We start from the raw sequence: 26,981 nt of genomic DNA on the forward strand, positions 1-26,981 counted from the left end.
TAACTTTTGTATCGCAGTCAGTGTCCCAGTAGCCACCCTTTGGTTTGTCCTGGTGGCTCAAAAGCAGATAGTGCAGCAGACCACCACAGAATGAGGGCTTCAGGACTGCAGCCAGGGTACTGAGCATTAACCTGCACAATTCACTGTCCATGGCCACACACCAGCTGGACTGGAATCCCTTTTAGTTGTGATAAATCTCAGCGTTGCCCATGCAGCACCCGCAAAATAATGTGTGTGCAGTCAATAGAACTCAGCACTATGGGGAAGCCTTCAATCTTCACAACGTCATGTGCTTGCTCTGCCCGCTGTGCTCTGGAGAGAGACAATGATATGTAGTCAGCTCTCTTTGAGCAGAGAGTGTCAGTGACCTCCCTGGAGCAACAGAGGGCAGTGAACTGCAAGATGCTGCAAATATTTCCAGCTTCAACCAGGGAGGAACATGTTCATTGCCATGGTCATAATCATACCCTGGCAAGGTGCCTCACTATCTTTTATCACTCACTGAGGCTGGCAATATCAGAAGTGCTTGGGCCAAGAAGGCAAATGATCATATGCACTGAGAAGCCCAATGGTAGATAGATGCAAAGCATTCATGGTAAGAGGGTGAGGCAAGCTGACAGGTTAGTTTTAGAGAGGTAACTTGACAATAATTAGGCAAGGTGGGCTTAGCAGGCAAGTGAGTAGGTAGGCACTTGTAGTTGGGTTGGCTAACTGGAAACATTCAGGGTAGCCAGCCAGACCAAGCAAGAAGTATCAACTGTTATCATGCAAGTGGGCAAAAGAAACACTCGGATTAGGTAGATCAATTAAGATGAGTAAAGAGACTGATCTAGTGGGATATTGCTGTATTCAATTCCCAAAACGCTTGTTGACAATAATGTTGAACTGCGTCTACTCACAAGATCACAAATACAACAAACAAGAACAGTACAACAGACAAACACAGCAACAGATGAAGCGAACACCAATGGTTAGGGAAGGACTCAGGGTGGAACCAGGACTACTGCGTGCATCAAGAAAATGGTTTGGGAAGGACTACTGGGTGGGGCAATGCAGGCTGTTAAGGAGTGCACAAAAAAAAATTAGTTCAGCTTAGGCTGAGTTGCTAAAGGGAACGCAAAGAACATTGATCCAGCAGCTGAATGAAGTACATACAGCAAGTTACTTATTGTTATGGATAGTGAAGCCTAAAAGATGAAAAACTGACATGGATTACACATTAGGAACCAAAGCATCAGCAGAAAAAAGCTCAGGCAATAGTTCTATTCTGTGTCATCATCCTTAAGATAGGCTGCAAGTAAGGGGATAAATTGGTTTGGCGCTAGACAGTTGAGCAAGGATACATTCACATAGTGCTGCTTGACATTGCTGAATCATACTTTGCAGCCCTTGAATGCACGCTGGTAGCTTGCTGACTGAACAAGAAGCTTTCTGTGTAAAATCTTCCACATGCTTCTGGATTCTAATCACAGACACATTATTTTCAGTACCTGTGTGCTTGTATATGTCTTGTTATAGAATGAAAGAATCGTTAGGGCATGGAAGGAGGCCATTTAGCCCATAGTCTCCTGCTGGCTCGAACAGCATTTCAACTAGTCGCATTCCCTGTGCCTTCCCCCATAGCTCTGCAAATATCTTCTATTCAGGTGCTTATCTTGATATTTTTAAGAGCTGCTGTAGATAACTTATCAAACAGAATATTATATAAATGTATCCTTGCTCAGGAGATATCTAGTCCAAAACCAAATTACTCTTTTACCTGCAACCCATCTGAACAGTGAGGGTATATTGGCATTTGTCCTGATGAGTACAAGATGAAAAGTTTCAGCAACTTGTCTTTCTTTTCAGCAATATTCAAGTTCTGCACTACCAAGTGAATGAATTTTCCTGCAGTAAACTTTCATTTTAGCCCAGCAGAACTGCACACTGGAAATACAAATCACAACCTGCTCACATTATAGATGAACTGTTTCACCAACGTGTCTGAACAATAAAAATGTATTTCCATTGCATTCCAAACCTGAGTCACTGTAACAAACATTTACAACAAAGTGGGTGAAATTCCTCCTGCTGTTTAATTTTATGAGAAAGGTGCCGTGAATACCAAATAAGATTTTGTGACTGAACTCATGCCAATCTTATTGCTAAAATTATTGACAAGAAACTTCAACCCCATGGTGACTACAAATATAAGAGATTCAACATCCAGAACTGACAAATAAGTTTGAATGTCATGAAATGGCTAATTAACAAAACTTAACAGTAATAGAACAGCAACTTGTTTAAGGCGAATGCCTAGATATTGAACCTAAGTATGAAAGTGTACAAGGATCCTACCTACCTTTAAACTTGAAGTTAATGGATGCTTTTCAGAATGATTAACTACAAACTCCAAGACAATGTAGAAACCTTACATTGTACCACAAATCCACTTTACTCTTTCAAAGCATTGACTTCTGTTTCCAATCCCTATCTACAGCATTAACCTCCATTTCCCCAGTGGCACAGCTATTGTCCCCCATTTCCAGAATCCAAGTACTCTGAGAAATGAGCCCTTCATTAAAAGCTCAGAGCGCCACACCCTTCCCAAAAGAGGGAATTGCTGCACCTCTTCTTGCTCCTCCCCTTGCCAAGCAAACTCCTCCCCAGGTGGATTTTATGGTTCACATCTATGAGGCTATGAGTAATGTATACAGATTATGAACACGCTATGTACAAAAGAACCAGCTTTAGAATTAAGGAATTGGATTTTGGTAAATCTCACAAGCAAGATGATCGTAAAAGTTTGGCCCATTCCCTTAATCCAGAAAACATAAAAATCATTAAACAATAATCTATGATTAATAGCATTTCTTTTCCAAGATTGAACAATAAAATCCAATTTCATTGTACTCCTTTAGTAGGAACATCCCTGTTTGAGCTTTACTGAGATGTTTCTATTTTATTCCGTTGTAAAGGACATTTCTGCCCTCGCTCTCTTTGCACACAAGTAGTATATGTGGTGGTATAGTGGTATTGTCACTGGACAAGTATTCCAGAGACCCAGGGTAATGCTCTGGAGACAAGGGTTCAAATCCTATCACGGCAGATGGTGAATTATGAATTCAATAAAAATCTGGATGATGATCAAAAAGCCATTGCCTATTGTTGTAAAAATCCATCTGATTCACTAATATCCTTTAGGGGAGGACATGTGACTCTTTAATGCCCTCTAAACAAGGGCAATTAGGGATGGGCCATAAATGCTGGCCTAGCCAGTGACGCCCATATCCAATGAATAAAAACAATGAACATTCTATCAGGCCATGGTTTAGGATATGAGCTGCAAAAAAGTTTGTAGCACAAGTAACCGAAAAGCACTAGCAGCTTCCATTATTTTAAAACCTCTGGGTGAATTGCATGATTCTTTACTAACTTTATTGATAATAATTAACCTCATCTAGATTACAAAGGCTTAAGATCAGTCTTGCCAGATCCTGGTCTCCAGGTGAACAAGTTCAGGAGCTAATAAACATCCATATTCAATGGATTGACAGAGAGAACATCGAGTAGCATGAGATATGAACCTTCTCCATGCGTGTAAACATCTCTCCTTGTACATTACACCTTCACCTTTGAAGAATGCAGACGAGATAGGAGAACACCTCTGCCTGAATCTTACAAAGCCAAGAATAAATATAACATGACCCTGCAAAGCATATGAACGAGGTTCCTTCTACAAGCACACTTAAAGTCAAGGCTTCACTGATGTCGAGAATGATCTGAAGAAGGGACACACACTATGGTGATTTGGAAGCACACTACATAGGAAAGAGGCCCATGATAGTGACATTTGCATTAAGTGGGGGGAGGGACCATGGTTTCACACCTGACTGACAGCAACAAAGTTCAATTAAAAAAGAGGCATAAACAAGAGGAGGTGAAATGGGTGCAATTCCATTTACATTTGTGAACATTATATACATGTTATGAACGCCTGTGACACCATTGTGCTCCTAAATTTTTATAACATTCCTAAGCCTACCGCTATATTTGGGTGCATCCTTGATATTCATAGTGAAGGTGGAGGCAGTCTGCTGATTGCTACACTCCATTGTCTGTGATGACACTGGCGGGCATCCTCTGGAGGACAAAGACCTGCTTTGGGTCTTCTGCTGTGAGGCAGGTGGACCCTTCTCAGCCTGTGGAGCTGGAGGTGATGGGATAACAGGAAGAGGGGATTGGAATTGGTTGGAGACCCCGGGACTCACCAGGGCGGATGGCCCTGGTGTGTCCATCTGCTGGTCCTCCTCTCCATGGGTGCCCAAGGGCAGCTGGCTGACTCCTTGAGAGGGGGCAGTTGGAGTGAGATCAACAATAAAAACAAAAATTTCTGGAAAAACTCAGCAGGTCTGATAACTCTGTCTTTCTCTTCACAGAAGCTAACGTTTCAAGTCCATATGACACTTCTTCAGAGCTAAAGGGAATAAAAATGTGCTGAAATATAAGCTGTTTAAGGGGGGCGGGATAGGTGAATCTGGATAGAAGGCCAGTGATAGGTAAAGGCAAAGAAGAGATTGCAAAAAATGTCACAACAAAAGGTCGAAGGGGTGTTGATGGGGATGATACTGGCTAAAGGTGGTGCTAATGGTGACATTAAGGGTAGAAAGCAGAATCAGCAAGTGACAGGTGGCCCTAGTGGGGGTGGGGTGGGGGGAGAGGACAGTGTGGGGAAAAAGATCAAAATAGGCTAAAAGGTAGGGATAAAACAATGAATGGAAATAAATTTTAAAGAATAATAATAATGGAAATAGATGTGGAAAAAATATATAAGAAAATAAAAATTTGAAAAAAAGGGGATCAAAAAGGGGTGGGGATGGAGGAGAGAATTAATGGTCTGAAGTTGTTGAACTCAATATTCAGTCTGGAAGGCTGTGAAGTGCCTAATCGGATGATGAGGTGCTGTTCCTCCAGTTCGCGTTGAGCTTCACTGGAACATTGCAGCAGGCCAAGGACGGACATGTGGGCATGAGAGCAGGGCGGTGTGTTGAAATGGCAAGCGACAAGAAGGCCTGGGTCATGCTTGCGGACAAACCGAAGGTGTTCTGCAAAGCGGTCATTCAATCTGCGTTTAGTCTCCCTAATGTAGAGGAGACCACATAGGGAGTACTGAATGTAGTAGACCAAATTGAGGGAAATGCAAGTGAAATGCTGCTTCACCTGAAAAGAGTGTTTGTGCCTTTGGACAGTGAGCAGGAGTGGGAGGAAGTAAAGGAGCAGGTGTTGCACCTTCTGCAATTGCATGGTAAGGTGCCGTGGGAAGGGGATGAGGAGTTGGGGGTGATGGAGGGATGGACCAGGGTATCCCGGAGGGAATGGACCCTGCGGAATGCCGCCGGAGAGGTAAAGGGAAGATGTGTTTGGTGGTGGCATCATGCTGGAGTTGGCGGAAATGGCGGAGGATGATCCTTTGAACGCGGAGGCTGGTGGAGTGAAAAGTGAGGACAAGGGGGACCCTTTCATGGTTCTAGGAAGGAGAGGAAGGTATGAGGGCAGAGGCATAGGACATGGGTCGGACACGGTTGAGGGCCCTGTCAACCACTGTGGGTGGGAAACCTTGGTCAAAGAAGAAGGAAGATATGTCAGAAGCACTGTTTTGGAAAGTGGCATCATTGGAACAGATGCAACAGAGGCGAAGGAACTAAGGGAATGGGATGGAGTCCTTAAAGGAAGCAGGGTGTGAGGAGTTGTAGTCGAGGTAGCTGTGGGAGTCGGTGGGCTTACAAGGATAGACTATCACCAGAAATTGAGACAGAGAGGTCAAAGAAGGAGAGAGAAGTGTCAGTGGTGGACCTTGTGAAAGTGATGGAGGGATGGAAATTGGAAGCAAAATTGATACATTTTTCCAGGTCCAGATGAGAGCATGAAGTGGCACCAAAACAGTCATCAACATACTGGAGAAAGCGTTGTGGACCTGAGTAGGATTGTAACAAGGAATTTCCCACATACCCCATAAACAGACAGGTATAACAGAGGCCATACGGGTACCAATAGCCACACCTTTTATTTGGAGGAAGTGAGAGGAGTTAAAGGAGAAATTGTTCAGTGAGAGAACAAGTTCAGCCAGATGGAGGAGAGTGGTGGTGGATGGGGGTTGTTTGGGCCTCTGTTCAAGGAAGAAGCAGAGAGCCCTCAGACCATCCCGGTGGGGGATGGAGGTGTAGAGGGATTGGACGTCCATGGTGATTGGGGCCAGAGAGCTGGAAATTGTTGATATGATGTAGGGCATCAGAGGAATCGCGGATGTAGGTGGAAAGAGACTGGACAAGGGGAGAGAGAACAGAGTCAAGATAGGAAGAAATGAGTTCCGTGTGGCAGGGGAGTGAGATCAAGGTGCCCCAAGCCCCAACCCCTCACATGGCCACTGATGGGTGCCACCAATGGCTACTGCAATGGAGTGCAGCACCAGTGCAGGACCAATGTCCTGGACCAGGGTCTCCATGGTAGGGGCCAACCCACCAGTGTTGACCTCAGTGTGATGGCATGCTGGCACTATCACATCAGATTGAACGCAGAATGAATCCTCCATTGTCTGTTGCAATCTGAGGAATGCAGCTGACATCCCTTCCTGATATTCCCGTGAGTGTTGCTGCAGCTCCACAAACTGATTTAGGACTGAGTCCGGAAGCTCGTCATCTGACTCAGATTCAGAATCCTGGCCTCCAGCAGTCCTCCGCCTACTGTGGACCAGATTGTGTGCTGTGCTCACTAGATTGTGAACCTGAGCCTGCTCTAAATCTAGGTCCCACCGAGGTGTGTGTTTCTGCACTGGTGGAGGGTGCGGGTGAGTGCTGTGACTGGTGTTCTGTTGTGGTGTCCTCAGGATCCTCATCCAAGGTGTCGTCAGGGCTTGAGTTAAGGGAGTGGCTGGTTGAGACTGTCGGGCACTTGGCTGAGGTTCCTATGAAAGAAAGTAGAGATGGCAGTTGACTCTAAAACAGAAAGAGAACAGGACAGCCACGCACTCACAGTATGGCTGTCTGAGGGATGAGCTGGTGCAAGATCCTCATGTGAGTGTTTGCTGCCGATCTTGCCATCGCTCCAGGCATGGTCCTTGTCCTCCCCAGCTTGCTCAATGGCTCAGTTTTTGAACTGGGAGGGGACCTTGAGTTCAGGCACTCCACCTCCAGTTTGGGACCTCTCCTTGCGATTGTGTGCGAGCTTGTCCTGCATAAAGACAGATGGACAGCAAGATGCATGACAGGGCAGACAATAAGGATCCCTGCCATTTGTGGGTGGTGAGCGAAGCCATGGACAGCATGAGGACTTATGCTCCAGAGGAGATGAGCCCAGATGGAGATGTGAGGGTGTATGTGAGTGTGAGTGGTGATATCCCTTGAGCTGGCAGTGAGTAAGATGCTAGTGAACATGTGATGGCTTGAATGATGAGATGGTTAACATACCCTGGCAGCACGGTTGAGATCACTCACCCTCTTTCTGCACTGGGTACCTGACCTCTTCTGCACACCGTTGGCACTGACCACTGCTGCTACCGCCTCCCAAGCCGGATTGGTGAGCTTGCTCGACCTCCTGCGGCCAAAACGGGGGTAGAGGACATCATGGTAGGCCATATAACAAGATCTTCCAGTACATTTAGGACATGGGAGATATTAAATGTGCACAAAAGGGCATTGTCTCCCACTAGCTATGGATGACTGTAGGGTAACATACATTTTTTAAAAATTGATACATGGAATGTGGGCGCCACTGGTAAGACCAGTATTTATTATCTAATCCTAATTGTCCTTGAGAAGGTGATGATGTGCCACCTTTTTAGACTGCTATTTGGTGAAGGTGCTCCTGTGGTCTTGTTGTGGGGGGTGGGAGTGTGATTGGGGGGGTAAGTCCCAGGATTTCGACTCGGCAGTAATAAAGCGACAGCAATGTTTTTCCATTTCAGGATGGCTTGTGACTTGGAGAGGATCTTGGAGAGGGTGGTGTTCCCATTGTTACGACCAGTGAAGACACCTGTCCGGACTCGACCTTTCTTTCCCACTCTGTGATTGACCGCAACAGGTTTTTTGTAATTTATGAGGATGAAAGTATCAATTCAGTGTCTGTATTAAACCATGTCTCTGCTGATTGCAAAGAACAGGCTTTCTTGAATTTAAACACAAAGGTTAGTTTTTATTGTGCTAAAAACCCATCCAGGTATAAAGATGTCTAAATCAGCAAACACACATACACAAGCATGCAAAATTACAAGTTCAATAGTAGGAGGTTAACTTTTGGCCAAATTAAGATTTGATGACAAAAGGCAAAAAAAGTGAGTTAACTATTTATGAGTTCTTCATTGGTATTCATGGTTGAGGCAAATTTTTTTCCATAGTGGTCTTGAAATTCCAGTGGGGTTAAGGTCAATGTAAACTGCAATTTTTGGAGACAGTCGCTTTTAAATTGTAATCCATTTTTTTCCCAAAGTCAATGCTATTGTGCCTGAAGTTCCTTTTGAGTGAAATTCTCTATCTTTCTGGTGGATTCCAAAATGTAACAGAGATAGGACTCCTAGCTTGAGAACAGGGAACAGAGAGCTGGTATTACTGCTCTATTGCAGACTACTTCTTCTAGACTGCCGAAAAATAACCAGGGGGTTGTAACAAAAGACATTTCAAAAAGGTTATTTTGGTCACTTGACCTGTCTCCCCATAATGAGCTGGGTATTCCACAGGAGGTAATTGTTTACCTCATGTCTGGACAGACATTGACTGTTGTATTATGGCCTAGGTGATTTTTTTTTTTAAAATGGACCAGCCATCACTTCTGAATGCACCATTCCTCCCTGTGCTAAGCTAGGAAGTTCATAGCAACATCTTCTATATAGCCATTATCTTGGTTGACTTTCTGTCCAGTTCAGTTCAGCTTCTGGTCAATTGTGGCGTTGGGATGGTAGCAGATTTGAGGATGAAAATGCTGCTGAATATCAAAGGGAAGTGGTTAGACTTTTTATCTTCCTGGAAATGTTAATTGTCTGGCAGTTGAATGAAAGTTACTAGCCATATATCAGTCCAGGCCTTCCTGCATGCAATTTGGACCAAGGCTGCGATGAGGTTTCGAGCAGAGTGGTCCCAGCAGGACCCAAACTGAGCGTCAGTGCGCAGGTTATTGCTGTGCAAATACCTCCTGATAGCACTGTCGATGACATCTCCCATCACTTTGCTTTTGAATGAAAGTAAACTGATGGGGGGGGAGGGGGTAATTGGCCATATTGATTTGTCCTGCATTTTGTAGCCAGGACATACCTGGGCTATTTTCCACTTTGCTGGGTAGGTGCCAGTGTTGTAGCTGTACTGCAAGAGTTTGGCTAGGGGCAGGACTAGCGCTGACGACAAGTCTTCAGTACTAAACTGGAATGTTGTCATCCATCACCTTTTCTGCACATAGTGCTTTCAGCTGTTTTTTGATATCAATTAGAGTGAATTGAATTTGCTGAAGGCTGGTATCTGTGAAGGTAGGGACCTCTGGACTAAGCTAAGATGTTTCGTCCAATCGGCACTTCCGACTAAATGTATTGCAAATGTTTCAGCCTTGTCTTTTGCAGTGATGTACTGGACTCCCCCATCATTGAGGATGGGGCTGCTTGTGTCCCTTCTCCCTCCAGTTTGTTGTTTAATTGTCCACCATTTATGACTGGATGTGGTAGGTCTACAGAACTTCAATCTGATCAATTGGTTGTGGGATTGCTTAAGTCTATCTATAACATGCTAACTCCAATGTTTAGCAATGCATGTGGTCCTGTGCTGTAACTTCACCAGGTTGACACCAATGGAACTCAGTTTGTTATGATGCCAATAGTACCATAATTGCCATTTTTTTTTTAACTGAACTGGCACAAATAGATGCCATCAATATTATGAGTACATGAACAAGTGTCAGTTGGGGACTTTCCTGATGACTCTTGCTAAGGTGTGTTCCTCTTTCTTTGAGTGTGGCCAGGAGGAGGAGGAAATAGGGCCCCTCCAACAGACTTATCATGATGATAACTGATTTGTGTGAGCAGTTCAGCATTAAATACTATACGGTATAATGACAAGGTACTGTACAGTACACTCTGTACTACAGATATAGGGGTCATCTGACTTGGGGGGGGGGGGGGGGGGGGGGGGGGGGGGGGGGAGGGCGGCGGTGGTGCTGCGGGCTGGAGGTCAGATAGCACATGTCAGGGAGTTAGCCAGCATGGCAGATCAAATGTCGTTCTTGCAGTTAAATGTAAGAATTCTAGTATTGTTGTTTCAGCCCAAGATGTGATAAGACCTACCTTCTATAGCCCAGCGTTAGCCAGTCCACCCAATATTGCAATTCCCAGAGACAACAAGTTATGTCAAGTGCTGGAACCCCAGCTGCAGTTGCAAAGCACTGTCCTGATACAAAGAAGGCCTAGCTTTAAAATGGATTCCCGCCCTGACTACTGGGCAGGCAGGCAGGCAATTGCCATGTTCCTTGGAAGTCCACACAGTGGTGGTAGTTGGGGGAAGGAATACAGTTTAGGTGTGGATGAATGTTCATCCCTGTGGTGATGTTAAATTTACCTTTCTGTCAAAAACAGGAAGTTATGGAGTTGATTACATTCCATGGGTACAAAAACCATCAAGCTGCATGCCAACGCACCTGACACACAAGTCTATCAAAGTTCATAAGGACATTAGCCAACTGCTCATAGTGTTAATTCTTTATGAGAAAGGATTTGTAGCAAGAATTTAACATGCTTAAAAAGATAGAAGCTAATTTTTTGGTTCAGCAATTTATGTGGTCCTATGCTGTAACTTCACCAGGTTGGCACCTCAATGGAAGTCAGCAAGTTATGATGTCAACAGTACCCACTTGCCACCTTTGAACTGAACTGACAGACATGGATGCCATGAACATTCTGACAAGTATCAGCTGGTGACTTGGCTACAATCAGGTAATTGATCACAAGGATTCACTTTTATTTCAACAGCTTCTTCGGTCAGTGGTATTTTAATTACACTGTATGAATTGAAAACGGATATTTACTGTTCATCTGTTCATGTGCTTTTATGACATGGTGGATGTTAATACAATTTGCGGTTATTAATACTATAATACTTTTGTACACAGATGTAGAAGTTGAACCTGAAAAAACTTTGAGATGGAATATTCATTTTCATGTTTGTACTGTGATAAACCTTTGATGCTTATTGCTAGTTATTTTGGATGGGATTTTCTGGCTGTGACACTGGTGGGCATCGCCATGGGCAAGACGGGAAAATTTCCTGCCTGCGACGATGCCTGCCAGTGTTGGAGCCAGAAAACCCTGGCTAAATTTGTGTGGAGTGGAATTATTGCACTTGGAAATAATCAGTGATTTCTAACAAAACATGTGCATACTGAAATCAGTGAGATTGAAATTCTGGCAGGTTTTATAATAGGTTTAGTGATTTATTCAGGCCTTTTATACATATGTAAAAAGCAAGAGGGTAGCCAGGGAAAGGGTAGGCCCACTCAGGGACAGAGGTGGGAATCTGTGTGTGGAGCCAGAAGAAATGGGAGAGTTAATAAATGAATACTTCTCATCAGTATTCACCAAAGAGAAGGACTTAGCTGTTGATTTGTCTAGGGAAGAGTGCATAGATAGCCTGGATCATGTTGTGATCAAAAAAGAGGTGTTAGGCGTCTTGAAGAATATTAAGGTGGATAAGTCCCCAGGGCCAGATGGGATCTACCCCAGAGTGCTGAGGGAGGCAAGGGAGGAGATTGCTGGGGCCTTGACAGAAATCTTTGTATCCTCACTGGCTACGGGTGAGGTCCCAGAGGACTGGAAAATGGCTAATGTTGTTCCATTGTTTAAGAAGGGTAACAGGGATAATCCAGGAAATTACAGGCCAGTGAGCCTTACGTCAGTGGTAGGGAAATTATTGGAGAAGATTCTTCATGACAGGATTTACTACCATTTGGAAGCAAACGGGCGTATTAGTGAGAGACAGCATGGTTTTGTGAAGGGGAGGTCGTGTCTCACTAACTTGATCGAGTTTTTCAAGGAAGTGACAAAGATGATCGACAATGGAAGGGCAGTGGATGTGATATACGTGGATTTCAGTAAGGCCTTTGACAAGGTCCCTCAGGGCAGACTGGTACAGAAGGTAAAGTCGCACGGGATCAGAGGTGAGCTGGCAAGATAGATACAGAATTGGCTTGGTCATAGAAGACAGAGGGTAGCAGTGGAAGGGTGCTTGTCTGAATGGAGAGCTGTGACTAGTGGAGTTCCGCAGGGATCAGTGTTGGGCCCTTTGCTGTTTGTGGTATACATAAATGATTTGGAGGAAAATGTAACTGGGCTAATTAATAAGTTTGCAGACAACACTAAGATTTGAGGAGTTGCAGATAGTGAAGAGGATTGTCAAAGGATACAACGGGATATAGATCGGTTGGAGACTTGGGCGGAGAAATGGCAGATGGAGTTTAATCTGGACAAATGCGAGGTAATGCATTTTGGAAGGTCTAATACAGGCAGGAATTATACAGTAAATGGCAGAACCCTTAAGTGCTTCGACAGGCAGAGGGATCTGGGTGTACAGGTCCACAGGTCACTGAAAGTGGCAACGCAGGTGGATATGGTAGTCAGGAAGGCATATGGCATGCTTGCCTTCATTGGCAGGGGTATTGAGTATAAAAGCTGGGAAGTCATGCTGCAGCTGTATAGAACCTTGGTTAGGCCACACTTGGAATATTGTGTGCAATTCTGGTTGCCACATTACCAGAAGGATATGGAGGCATTGGAGAGGGTGCAGAGGAGGTTTACCTGGATGCTGCCTAGTCTGGAGGTTATTAGCTATGAGGAGAGGTTGGAGAAACTTGGATTATTCTCACTAGACTGAGGGAGATTGGGGGGCGACTTGATAGAAGTTTACAAAATTTTGAGTGGCATGAAGAGAGTAGATAGTCAGAAGCTTCTTCCCAGGGTGGAAGAGTCAATTACTAGGGGACATAGATTTAAGGTGAGAAGAGAAAACTATAGAGGAGATGTGCGGGGCAAGTTTTTTTTTAACGCAGAGGGTAGTGAGTGTCTGGAATTCGCTGACAGAGGACGTGGTAGAAACAGGTACGATAGTGGTGTTTAAGAGGCAGCTTGACAAATACATGAATAGGATGGGAATAGAGGGATATGGACCACAGATGTGCAAAATGTTTTAGTTGACGAGCAGTATGATCGGCGCATGCCTGGAAGGCCGAAGGGCCTGTTCCTGTGCTGTACTTTTCTTTGTTCTTTGTTCTTTACATTCCAAGCAGTGAAGGAAAAATGCCCATAGGTATCACATGAGGGCAGGGCCAGACTTTGTTGTGATGTCTCCCATAGATCCCCTGACCTTCAATATCAAGCCTCATGTATGAAGAGCAGATACTTGCACACAGTTCTGTACGGTGTGTGAACCTATATCAGTTATAGGTTCACACACCGTAATACCAGTTATATTCTTCAGTAGAGAAGTGAAAGAAGGCAAAATAAAAATATAAACACTTGTGTGGAGTTCAGCTCCTAATCTTTTGACAGAACACACCCACATATAAATCTCATGAGTTGACAAGCAAGCAGACAGGAAGTGAAAAGTCAGGTGCAAGGGAGTTACTACCATGCACAATAACACTGAACTTATCCACCTAGCAATCACTGGCTGTGGTGGAATATTACAGTTCAGGGAGGAGTTACAAGTATAAAAACTTATCACTGGCACACAAGGATAGCTTGCAAGCACCAAGACTTGAAAAGTAACTGGGTTAATTTCATTATAACAGATGAAATGAAACCAATTTCAAAGCAATTTTTGAACTAAAGACTATGCTGCAAGCTTAATTTACAAAATGTTTTGAAATATAACAAAAAGTGAAGGTAACTTTAAATGCTAGGTTTCAAAATACAATCACCTTCGGATCATTTGTTGACCTTTATTAACAATAAAGTATATGACCCTTAAATGTAACAAGCAAAATTAAAATCCAGGATGTGTTCCTCTTTAAATATTTTATCCACTGCCCTCAGGCCTGCATCATCAATATACCACATAAAAGCTGCACCATCATGACCTCAACTCCAGCTGTTTAATATCCAGTCAAATTTCTACATCAATTCTCCTGGGTCCACAGATATAATCAACCAAAAGCCAGAAATCTCACCACCTCAAGTTCCTACTATCCTCAAAACATTTCTCTTGTTCTAGAAGCTTAGAAACTATTGGCCTAAATTTTCTAATCCATCGATCAGAAAATCCAAACCATTATATTTTTGTGGCGTATTTGGTGACTTCACAATATCAGAGTATTTTAAGAGGCATAGAGCCTCATTAGACGGGAATGTAAGTTGAAGCTATATTACTTTAGGACTAATTCTGCAAATGTGGCTCTATCCAGCAAATTACTACCATAATGGAAGAACCCCACATAACCACAAATTCTGTTTCCAGAAAGTCAATAGTTGGCTCCTTTGAAAAGGAGTTAATCATTTTAATTACAACTGCTGCTAATGGGAGCCACTTCAAACTAAATTACACGTACAAGCATGAAGAGAAACAAAAAGATAAAAGCAAAAATCTGCGGATGCTGGAAATCCAAAACAAAAATAAAAATAGCTGGAAAAACTCAGCAGGTCTGGCAGCATCTGCGGGGAGGAACACAGCTAATGTTTCGAGTCCATATGACTCTTCACCTGTATCCTTTTGTTCTGCCCTTATCTGTTCAAAGCTAATAAGTATGTTTACAGCTATGTGTCATTAATTTTTTGTAAACATACTTACACCTGAATAACGCCCCTCCCAATCTGTGGAATATGATTAAAAATAATTTGAGCATAGATAGCTATAAGTGAATACTTTGCTATACAATTTTTTACCATACAATTTATAAAATGCAGCTAAGCTTACCTTACTATTTGAGCTCATTGATTTAGAATCATCTGCCTTAGCAAGCTGACTAACTTTTGGTTTTTCCTTTGGGGAAGGGAAAAAGAAAGTTTCAGATCAGAAACCCCAAAACAGTGTTGATCATTTTCCATTTAAACAAAAATGTAATTAGCTACAGCTGAGTTTTCAATTAATCACATTTGGCCAATAGTTAATGAACTGAACAACTATGGCTTAGAGGCTTGCAAGTGTATGAAGGTAATTTCCAGAACGCCTAAAGTATCACCAAGAAGCTTGAAAAGCAAGCAATGATAATTTTTGACATGTCTATGTAAGTGATTTACACTTGACTGCATTGTATAATTATTGTTCCAAACTGGTTCTTTTACTTTAAAGAGCCTGTACAGCAACAAGAAGTTTGGTTAAAAAAAACAAATAACTAGTTACTTAAGCAATACGCTCTTTGACAAATCCAAAGTGAAATAATGTGGATACTGGAAATCTGAAATATAAACAGGAAATGCTGAAAAATGGTGGTTCAGGCAGCATTGTGAAGATGGGTGTAATATTACCATTCTGCTACTCGGCATTCCCAGAACATCAGTATCCAGAATGTTTTGACAAGCAGCAGCCCTCTCAGCTGCTTTTTTAAAATATCATTTTTTTAAAAATGGAGAAAAGCAGCCAGACCACCACTGTGGGGAAGAACAATTCTACAAGGTGGCCTTTGCTGTACTCCCACCCAGGCAGGCAATGAGGGCCTGTAGATCTGCTTGAAGCACTGGCGGTTCCTCGCCTCCAAGCAGTTCATTTGCATTGGGAAACTGCAGGATGACTAGAAAATTTGTCAGCCTCCTAAACGTACTTCTAACAAGGCTCTTAATAAGCCAAGTTGGTTGCCCACCTCATGGAGGCAGACAGCCCTGTTGGCCCCAATACCATCTCGGCCAAACAACCGTGCTGGAAATGGAATTGGGCAAGTGGCATACTTGATGGTTCAGGTATGTTCACTCCCTGTCCACCTCCCAGCCTCGGCAGGGCCCAAGAGGTGGGGATCGGGAGAGGGGAAGGGTGGGGAGAAGGGGAATTGGCAGCAAAAATGGGGACTTGGGGGGGGTTGGCTCTCAGTGCTGCCCCATCCCCACTTCCTGTTGCTCGGTCCCTCGATCAGGCACTGAGTGTCTTTTGACGAGGGAACACCCTGAAAGCTAGCAAGCAAACATGCCAGGGTTTACTTTCAGGGCTTCTTGCAGAATAAGTCTCCTTCAGCCACTGGGTGAATACCAGCAGCAGTGGGATCAGAGCCTTGTGTGGGCATTAGTTGCCCATTCAATGGCCTCGATTGGTGGTGGGGTGAGAAGGACGACAATGAGCCTTCCCACCACCGACTCAATTGATGTGGAGGCAGGAAGGCAGCAGGGTCGCCAACCACCACCCTCCCGCCTGATTAAATGCTCCCCAGTCACCAAACACCTCATGGGGAAGGCATTAAATTCCATCTTATGTCTTTAGCTGCTCTAAACTCCTCAGCATTCCCATCTTCCTCCGTTCTTTTGAGATCTTCCTTTAAAACCAATTTCTTTGACTAAGCTATTCATCATCCCTTCTAATATATTGACCTTATTTTGTTTTTTGGTTATGCCTCTGTGAAGTTCCTTGGGATGTTTTGTTATGTTCAAGGCAGTATACAAGACAAGCTGCCATTGAATTTCTCATAAAGCTGTCTGTCAAACAGTCACACCTGGAGCTGCCACACACCTACCACAAGATTCAGCTTCATAAGCTCCGAGAGCCTGCAGATATCTAAAAGACATGCCTGAAGTATGTCCAACTACAGTCCAAAGACACAGGAGTATAAGGCAGGTGTGTTGTATTAAAAGTCAAAGCTTTCCATAAGAGAAGTTTTTCCTGTTCACCAACCCCACCCTCTTGGAGTTGGCATTGCCAGAACTGAGCCAAAATCGGGAGTGGGAACACTAGAGAGTTGTTACTGAGCGGCTAGCTGATGTGGACTGTCTCTGTGCCATGGAAGAAGGCAGGGAACCTGCAGCTAGAGACAATATTCAGGTTGTTCCCAGGAATACCTGCACCACCCACCCACCCACCTCCCCCCCCCCCTCATCCTGAAGGAGTCTATGGGGTCAGTGGAAGGGCACCTAATTTACATGGGGCAATGGGTGCCCATACCACTATAGGGACATCTTCAGCACCCATCCACTCTTACAGCTGGAAAATTCAATGCTCATCCATCAAGGAGCCACGAAAGGCCCCACTGAACATTCCGACTCAGCTCTGTGCAATGTTTTTCAGTGAGCTCCTAGGTAGGGGCCACTTGCACATGTCCAGAGGCCAGCACATCTCATTAAATTCAACATTCCAGTCTCCTGTAATACACTGGGTCCCTACTGAGCAAGGAGAGCGCGATTCTCCAGCAAAGGCAGTCCCTAACCTAGCTCTGCCTCCTTGACATCATTGGCGTTATAAAGGGCAGACAGGAATTCCAAAGTCCCTGCCTTTGTCTGTAAGTTCGACCAGACTCCCACTGGAATTATGAAATTTGGAGGCATTGTCTTTTTTGGTGTGGAGCACAGTGAAGCAAGTTTAAAACTAAGGAGCACAGAACTGTTTGTTGGGCTAAAAGATGAATTTGTTATATGTACACTGCAGACCAAAGATACAGATATAAAACACACACGGATTTTATTAAGTGAAAGCTTTCTATGTCAAGCAAGCAATAAATTTGTTTTCCACATCAGCATATGATGACTCATTAGGGCAGTTCAAAAATAGGAGGAGAGTTTTGCTGCAGCATTTCATGCAAGCTAAGCAAACTGCATTGGAAGTAAACCAGCTACAAAGGCATTAGGAATGCAAGAAGAAACTACAATCAAGCAGCTAGGGTTCCCACTCCTGCCCTGGATGTGGCTACTAGCTGAAAGCAGAAACAGGTTCATCAGGAGTGGAAGCGATCTATGGTGGGGAAAACCCAAGTACACCTATGCAGGCCTGCTCTCTGACATCAGATTCATATTTGTATGTAATAGAACTCACTAATGAAAGTGCCCACTGCAAAAAAAGTAACCAACAGAATCTTTACAGTGCAGAAGCAGGCAATTCAGCCCATCGAGTCTGCACTGGTTCTCTGAAAGAGCATTCTATCTAGTCCCGTTCCTTCCCTATCCCTGTAAACTTGCACTCTTTTTTCAGATAGAATAACTCGATCGAACCTGCCTCCACCACCATCTCAGGAAGTTTGTTTCAGAGTCCAACCACCCTCTGGGTGAAAACATTTTTCCTCACCTCACTTTTACTCCTTTCGTCAATTATTTTGAATCTCGGCCCTCTAGTTCTTAATGCTTTCTTGAATCGAAACAGTTTCTCTCTAATTACCCTGTCCATACCCCTCAGGACCTTGAATATCAAGTCTCCTCTCAGCCTTCTTTTCTCCAAGGAAATCAGTCCCAACCTCTCCAATCTATCCTCATAGCTACAGTCCTTTATACCTGGAATCAATCTTGTGAATCTCCTCTGTACTCTCTCCAATGCCTTCACAGTTTGAGTAACTCTGACAAATTTGAGATGCATGTGGTCTCAACAGAATATGAAGTCAAATGGTAAATAGGAAAACTCACTCAAGACATAGCACAGTTGTTTATCTATTATGTTTTCAAGGATTGCTCTATTGAGTCCTCTATGAAAAGACTGCTGTATGATTCATGTTCTGGTATCAGTCCAACCTAACCCATGAAGTTACGTGCTGATGTATACAAAGGTTGGCTTCGAACAAAACGTTGTATAATTGGACATCAGACTCCCAACAAAGGCATTTCAGAACTAGTTTAAGATTCCGTGCAACATGACCACAAACCCAGAAGAAACTCCTGTTCATTTTTGCAGCACTCTTCTCCATTTTTTACTTGATAGAAATGGATTTAACAGAATAAAATGCTGTAATGTTTTTCTGTATCAATCCCTTGAGCTATGCTGAGTAACTATTCATTTATAATCAATTAGTTATAGAGCCAGAGTACTCATAGTGCAGAATTTTACCCTTGGTGGGCATGCGGGCCCCACTGGCTTGGTGACCCCCGCCAACGAAACGGGGCCTGCCGCCATTTTGAGTGGGCGGGCCATTTGAGGTCCGCCAAGCGCCATGCGCTTCCTGTGCGGGGGGGATTCCCCACTTGTCAAAGTGCGCATATGCGCGAAAAGTGCACATGGCTCCCTGACTCCAAGTGCTGTCTCAGGGAGATTAGTGACAGGTAAAAAAAACACCAAAAATAGAAAAATATTAAAATTATTAACATTTCCCCCTCATGTGACAATGTCACACGAGATGGGACATGTTAATAAGAAACACATTAACTTTATGAAACTTTTTAAAAACGGACATGAAACCTCAGCCCGCCAGTGGATGAGGTTTCATGTATTATCAGGAGTCCGCTCGCCTTCCTGAAAATTTAAAGGGACCAGGATGACGTTGGGGGTTCCTCCTGACGTCATCCCGCATCATTTTCCCATTGACGAGCAGGCCCCGCCCCCAAATTGCTGACAGGAAAATCCTGGCCATCGGGTTAGATTTTTGTTTCCGAGGCAAGTAGTTTAAGTCGGAAATTTTTCCAGCTCGACCCACCCTCCTCAGGAAAAGGTGCCCCAAGTAACATGATTTTCACGTGGTGAGGATGCAGGATAGAGGGATAGAGTCAGTTGCATCACCCCTGAATGCAGATCAGAGCCAGCCACAGGGGCTGCCAATTGTTGAGGCGGGCTGGTTAAAAGGCATTTGGCTCTCCGGCACTTTGACCCAGTTGTTTCATTCAACATTAGGTCTTCGCATCCCCTCACCCCTACAACCACTCTTCATCCATGCTAACTCATGCCCCCCTCTCACCCCCAATGGCCCTTCATACACTCCATGCCAACATATGCCCCCACCCATCCATCCCCATGGCCTCTTACTGCCCTTATGCCAACCTATGGCCTCCAACCACCCTTTGAACCTACACCCGCCATGCCAACTAACCCAGTATCCACCATGGACAGACCTTGGAGCCATGCTGAGATGAAAGCAAATACAGTTCTAAATATCTATTGCAAAGTTTACTGTATAGAATGGGCTCTTGAAAGCCCATTAAATACACTTAATTCCCCTCGCGTACTTGATCCCTTATAAAAACAAATGTTCATATTCAGAACCCCACATAAAAGGCAGCTAATCCTTTTTGAACTATCAATCAAACTGTGAACTTATAACCACAGCATCCCCCCCCACCCCCACCCAACCACCCCCACTATGATAATGATACATTGCGGAAAGCAGCCAAATATTAATAATGCAATAATGATAGTGCCTATGATGTCAACAAACCACTATTGAAACTGCTAAAACAGATTTTTTTTTACTCTCAGACAGAGCAGACAGATTTTTTCAATTTTTAAAGGGCAGGGGATTTAAATAAATTAACAGCTTGATAGTTCTATGCACCTTATCTGCCCTTCAAGATCATTTCAGTCTTCAACATAAAATTTCGGGACACACATTACGAGTTGAAGCCATTCATGGAGCAAAATCAGTTTTGTATGTCCTGTGCTCTGAGTTTAAATAGCCCAATTCATAATTCACACCTGTATGCTTCACTAGCAAAAATGGGGTCTGCCGGAAATGCAGGCAGGAATTCTGGATCCAGATTCTGTCCACCATTTTTAAAGTTCTGCTGAGTCTCCATGAATCCACAAAAATCCAGCCCATTATGTTTGGGTGAAGTGTGACTTTAAAAGACCCATTAGAGGTGCAAGGATCACAATGTGTGATTTCCAATGGCCAGTCAAGTTGAAGTAGTCAGCATGCAAACTTTATTCTGTCTAATCATTTGATTGATCGTGGCATGCAGTTCAGCATGATGCATGCTTCAGAGCGTTTGCATGCTCAGCAAGGAGCCCAGAATCATATGACACTCCCAAAAACTGGTCTCAGCAAGAACCAGTTGAACTTGTCTGACCTGAAACCAGTTGGCCTAGTCGATGGATCTTCAGTTGGCTTAATGTCCATTTGGCAACTGGTTCGTCTGGGCCAGTTGAACTGGTTTTTCCATCTGACTGTTTATACTCTAGAGAATAGTATTGATGCAGGATCTGCTTGTGATGAGACACTGGGTAAAAAAAAAGTGGGCTCCTGCAGGAAAACAATGGAGCCAGCTCATCAGACGGTGAGGTTGCAAGAGTTCTGCTGCAGATCGAGGACATAGATGGACTTTGATGGGGCAGCATACAGGAGGAAGTCAGGAGGACCATGCACACAGTGATGCTTGGTGTATTGGAAGACCTGCCACTAAGCCTGTTGTCACTTTCAAAAAGCATGGAGGAGTCTGAATTCAACTTGGTGCGAGGACTGCTAACCATCCTTTCCAGCCTTGCAGTGGTGGCCAACTCCATGAGAACACTTGCAAACACAGCTGCCTGGTGGCCAACGTCTCAGCTTCCATTGTAGCCCAGGCAGAAACCACTTAAAGTCTCAGTGAAAGTTCAGATTGAGGTGTTGAAACCTCAGCTTGTTGCCATGAAGGTTCATACTGCTGCCATTATAGTTGTGGATACCAATGCTCAAAGGGGCTCGCAGGTCCTTACAGCAGCCCAGCAATCTGTGGTCCAGCAGATTAATAGGATTGCTGAGACACTGCCCTGGGTAAATGGCAATGGCTGTGTGTGTACTAACATGCTCCCACTGTTGCCACTCCGACAAAGCCCTTGCTAGTACCTCTTAGCCAGCCAGTCCAGAGCATTGCCGCTCATGCAATTCTTGGAAGAACTTGGGTTATAAATGATGACCAACATGGATATGTTAAAGGCAAATCATGTTTGAGTAACTTGTTGAGTTCCTTGATGAAAGGACAAAGAAGGTCGCAGAAGGTGGGGCATGCTTGATGGGATGCATATAGACTTTCAAAAGGCAGTCCAACGAGTCAGAACTGCTTGAGGTTTCCTTGCAAGGCCATCTGCTTTCTTCCCCCGTGAAAGTCAGCATTCTTCAACCAGTCATGTTGCAGCCACTGGGTAGCACTGTGCAGGAGTGTTAGGGCAGGCAGCGATGCAAAGTTAATTATTAGATGTTTGTATTGTCACCTGCTCCTGCCTGGAAGAACTGCCAAAGAATTTGAAGGCCATGGTGATTCTCACAGCTATTGGCAGCATTGTCCGCTTCCTGCTTAAGGAGGAAGGGAGGAAGACGGAGAATGGAGAAATGCAGACTTGTTACTTTGACCTCAGTAGAGAAAATGTTAGAATCTATTATTAAGGATGTGATAACTGGACATTTAGAAAGGAATGGCAAAATTGGGCAGAGCCAACATGGGTTTATGAAGAGGAAATCATGTATGACAAACTTGTTAAAGTATTTTTGAGGATGTTACTTGTAGCATAGATAAAAGAGAACCTGTGGATGTGGTGTATTTGGATTTTCAGAAGGCTTTTGATAATGTCCCACACAGGAGATTAGTAAATAAAATTAAAGTGCATGGGATTGGGGGAAACATATTAGTATGGATTGAGAATTGGTTTGCAGACAGAAAGCAGAGAGAAGGAATAAACAGCTCATTCTCAGGCTGGCAGGCTGTTATTACTGGGTTACTGCAAGGATCTGTGCTAGGTCCAATCTACGTAAAAAATGATTTGGATTGGAATATTTCCAAATTTGCTGATGACACCAAACTGGTGGGAATGTAAGCTGTGAGGAGGATGCAAGGAGGCTTCAAGAGAACTTGGATAGGCTAAGTGAATAGGTTAGAATGTGGCAGATGGAATATAATGTGAGTAAGTGTGAAGTTATTCACTTTGCCTTCTTGTTTTTTCTACCAGAGTGTTTCTTAAATGGTGAGAAGTGAAACATAGGTTTGAATGAAAAGCTTGGCTAGTGCCTTTATTGACACTTGCAGATTTGCTGGTTACTATTGCTCATAATTAGCAGAGTTACACCTCTTGTTGTTTTTACTATCAGTGAACGCTAAAGCTGCATGATAACAGCTAAAATTATAATATTGTCAGGTTTTTCTAAAAGTTTCTTTCTATCAAATCCCAACTTCAACTGAAATCAGTGGCAAACTCCTAATTAGGGTGATATAATTAACCTTCATCTTACACCTCTTTCCAAAATAACCTTTTTTTGCAAATGAATCTTGAACTAAGAACAGAAAGTATAACAAAGGCAAATGTTGGGCTAAATCTTGGGCTATCAACCTACATGAAAGACCAGTCAGCCTAACATCAGTAGGGGTTGAAACTGGTAGAGACCAGAGACCAAGCTAAAATTAACTCTCACTTGGAAGAACTTGGGTTATAAATGACGACCAACATGGATATGTTAAAGGCAAATCACGTTTGAGTAACTTGTTGAGTTCCTTGTTGAAAGGACAAAGAGGGTGGTAGAAGGTGGGGCAGTTGATGGGATGTATATGGACTTTCAAAAGGCATTTGATAAAGTACCACATAATAGGCATGTTGCCTATGGATGCATGGATACAAAAGTGGCTGTGAGACAGAAAGCAGAAAGTAGTAGTGAATGGTTGTTTTTCGGACTGGGAAAAAGTATATAATGGTTTCCCCTAGGGCAGCGTTAGGGCCAGGACTATTGCTCTTTTTGATATATGTTAACCTAGAATTATTTAAAGGGGGAACCATTAAAGTTTTCAGATGACAAACCTTGGAAACATAACGAAAACTGGGGAGGAAAATAGCAGACTTTAAGAGGACACAGACAAGCTTGTGCAGTGAGCAGGCACATGGCTGATGAAATTTGACATAGGGGTGTTTGGAGTGATGCATTTTGGAAGGAAAAATGACAAGAGTCTAAACAAAATAGTACAATTTTAAAGGGGCTTAAGAAACAGAGAAACCTGGGAGTGTACATACACAAATCTTTGATGATGGCAGGACAAATTGACAAAGCTGTTAAAAAATAAAATCACTGTCTAGACCTCAGCAAGAGCATCCAATTAAGATCTGGGCACCACACATAGGAAAGGACATCCGGGCCTTGGAGAAGATGCTGAGCAGATTTACCAGAATGGTGCAAGCATGAGGAGTTTCAGTTATTTGGAGAGGCTGGTGAAGCTGGGATTGTTCTCCTCAGAGCAGAGAAGGTTAAATGGAGATTTAATTGAGGTGTTCAAAATTATGAGGGGCTTTTATAGAGCAGGCAGAATGAACTGTTTCCACTGGAAGAGGGTTGGTAAACAAAGGACAAAGGTTTAAAATTGGCAAAGAAAACCCAGGGTGGGGGGAGATGAGGTTGAATTGTTTATTTAGCAAGTTGTTAAAATCCAGAATGCTTTGCCTGAAAGAGTGGTGGGAGCAGATTCAATAGCACTTTTCAAAAAGGAATTAGAACAATACCTAAAAAGGAAAGGATTGCAGAGCTATGGAGGAAAAAAATGGGGATTGAGACTAACTGATAGCTCTTTCAGAGAGGGAAATGACATCTGTTAGTGATGGATGATTCTATATTTGCAAATACAGGGGAGATGGTGGCATAGTGGTAATGTCACTGGACTAGTAATCCATAGGCCCAGGCTAATGTTTTGGGGACATAGGTTCAAATCCCACCATGACAGCTAATGGAATTCAAATTCAATTAATATATCTGTAATTTAAAGCTAGTCTCAGAAATGGTGGCCATGAAGCCATCATCGGTTTTAGGAAAAACTCATCTGGTTCACTAATGTCCTTTAGGGAAGGAAATCTGCCATCCTTATCTGGTAAGACCTACATATGACTCCAGACCCACAGCAATGTGATTGATTCTTAACTGCTCTCTGAAATGGCCAAGCAAGCCACTCAGTTCAAGGGCAATTAGGGATGGGCAATAAATGCCAACCTTGCCAGTGACGCCCACTTCCCATGAAAGTATACAGGAATACGATGATGCAGTCAGGAGGATCATATTCTGTAGTAGAGCAGAAAGATAAAGTAGCTCCTTTTGAATTCTGATGAAGGTCATCCAACTGAGATGTTAACTGTTCTCCTTCACAGGTGCTGCCTGACCTGCTGAGTATTTCCAGCAAGCTCTGTTTTTTGTATTTTACATCAACCAGGGTTCCTGCTCCTAATCACTAACTGGTGATGTCAAATTAATACAGTATGTGCGTTGGCCTTAGTGCAGAGATTCTCAAATTGATAAAGTTATCAAGGGGTGAAGATGGTCATTATGGTATGAACTGCAACTCAGTAACAATGTCTAACTGCAATACATATTTTCTCCGTTGGTGACGCTGTAACACTGCCCTCAACTCAAAGGCTGATTAACATCTTTGCTCCAGAACTCGGGTATCCCATTCCCTGCAAACAATGCCAGCTTACAGGCATTTTTAATACTCCTCAATTTAAATGTACTCCATTCACTTAATGAAAAAGTTATTTGCCTTCTGATATGTGCAGCATTATTCTTAAATACTCACGAGCCTTGAGGGGTCCTTGAATAATATAAATATATAATACATTGAATATAAAGAAATAAATAAGTTACAGCAGGTTGGTGACTACTTACCCAACACCACTTCAAAAATCTGTTGAAAGGTTTTTGCCCTGTGCTTTGTAATCTGGAGAATTCCCTCCTTTCTTTGCATATTGCATATCTCTTATGTAAACTTGAACATGCAAATATGTCCTTGGTATAATGTCTAATCCAAAAGGTGGCACCTCCAATAATATAGCAGTCCCTCAGTCTCCACTAGGCATCAGCCTAGATTATGGCCTGAACACATTAAATGCCAAAGCAGAGGCAACGGTGTTACCAGTGGAACCAAGCAGACACTTAAAGCAGCTGACACAGGTGAAAACAGGATTGGGCTTTACTTATGATGCTCACAGTTGAATAGTCTGACACTCATTGCCAAGATTTATACTTGAAAAGCCATCACTTTGGTAAGGTATTAACATGAGGGCAGACAGAAGGCACATCTCACAACAAGTTACTATCCTAAGGAGACATTGGGTAAGTAGAGAAGTTTTAGAAGAAAAAAGATCATTTGAAAAGCAGCCACAATGCAGCACTACCACAAGACTCAATATTTGAATCTAAGCATATAGAACAAAAAGTAGCTGCCCATTCCCATCTACCTTTGATATAAACATGTCACCTGATAGTCAGTATTATAGTAACAGATGTAATAGGTTCAGTGCAATGTCTGTAGCCATAACTGACCTGTAAAGAAACAGAACTGTCTGGGTTTAAGGGCTTATTAGCCCATCACAAATCAAAAATAGCTGAATTTCTAAGGCAACATATATTTGTTTAAAAATAAGATATCATTGCTTTGACAGGGTGTCAACTTCAAGCTTTTCTAGAAAAAAAGGCAACTGAAAAATTAAAGGTTTTATAAAGGCAGATATAACCTCTAACATCTGAGCACTCACCTTGTTACCTTTCTCACACTGTGCCACAACATTGACAAGCCCTTTAACTGGATATACCTAAGGCTACTCATTCTGTTCAAATAATGAAGCCAAAGCTACACCAAAAAACACTAAATAAAAAGTGAAGTACTGTGGATGCTGGAAATCTGAAATAAAAACAGAAAATGCTGGAAAAACTCAGCAGGTCTGGCAGCATCTGTGCAGAGAGAAACAGAGCAAAAAACACTGGCCACTGATCTGCAGCACAGCAAGCAAGCTACTGGAGGATTAAAAATCTCATAAGTAGGAGGTTTGGTCAGTCCTCTCCCTAACTGCTTTCATTTCATAACTGGCATAAAGCAAGTTCAAATAGACTATTTTTTCAAATGAATTGCTGCTTTTACCATTCAGCACCCTCCATTAGGTACAGAAATTTAGATTTCAGCAACCTAGAAATAATTGGAAAAACTGATGGGAGACTGCTTTTGAACTATTGGTATTGCAGTCAAAGGGGTAGGATTTGCTTAGGTCACTTTGCACAAAAGCCCACAATCAATGCTTCCACTTTTTTCACTACTACTCGATTAGACTGTACTGCCAAGTTTAAAATTTAAATCAATATCTTATTACTCATTCCTCATCTAAATGGGCAAACTCCCCAAGTCTCCAGAATCTACATTAAGTAGTAATGGTGCTGTAATTAAATATAAC

General features: G+C 43.1%; 1 protein-coding gene across 11 annotated transcripts in view; it reads right to left on the bottom strand.

Moving 5' to 3' along the window:
- cast (calpastatin) overlaps positions 1 to 26,981 on the bottom strand; it is a 228,683-nt gene that overhangs the window by 131,261 nt on the left and 70,441 nt on the right. Inside the window, exon 1 of one of the 11 annotated variants that reach the window (XM_041185939.1) lies at positions 2,342 to 2,528. The exons of the other annotated variants lie outside the window; for them this stretch is intronic. The gene's annotated coding sequence lies outside the window, so the exon portion shown is untranslated. Of the gene's footprint in view, positions 1 to 2,341; positions 2,529 to 26,981 lie in introns of those variants that run through there. 11 annotated transcript variants of the gene reach the window in all.

This window comes from Carcharodon carcharias, chromosome 4 (genome assembly GCF_017639515.1).
Source record: "Carcharodon carcharias isolate sCarCar2 chromosome 4, sCarCar2.pri, whole genome shotgun sequence".
NCBI classification, from domain to species: domain Eukaryota; kingdom Metazoa; phylum Chordata; class Chondrichthyes; order Lamniformes; family Lamnidae; genus Carcharodon; species Carcharodon carcharias.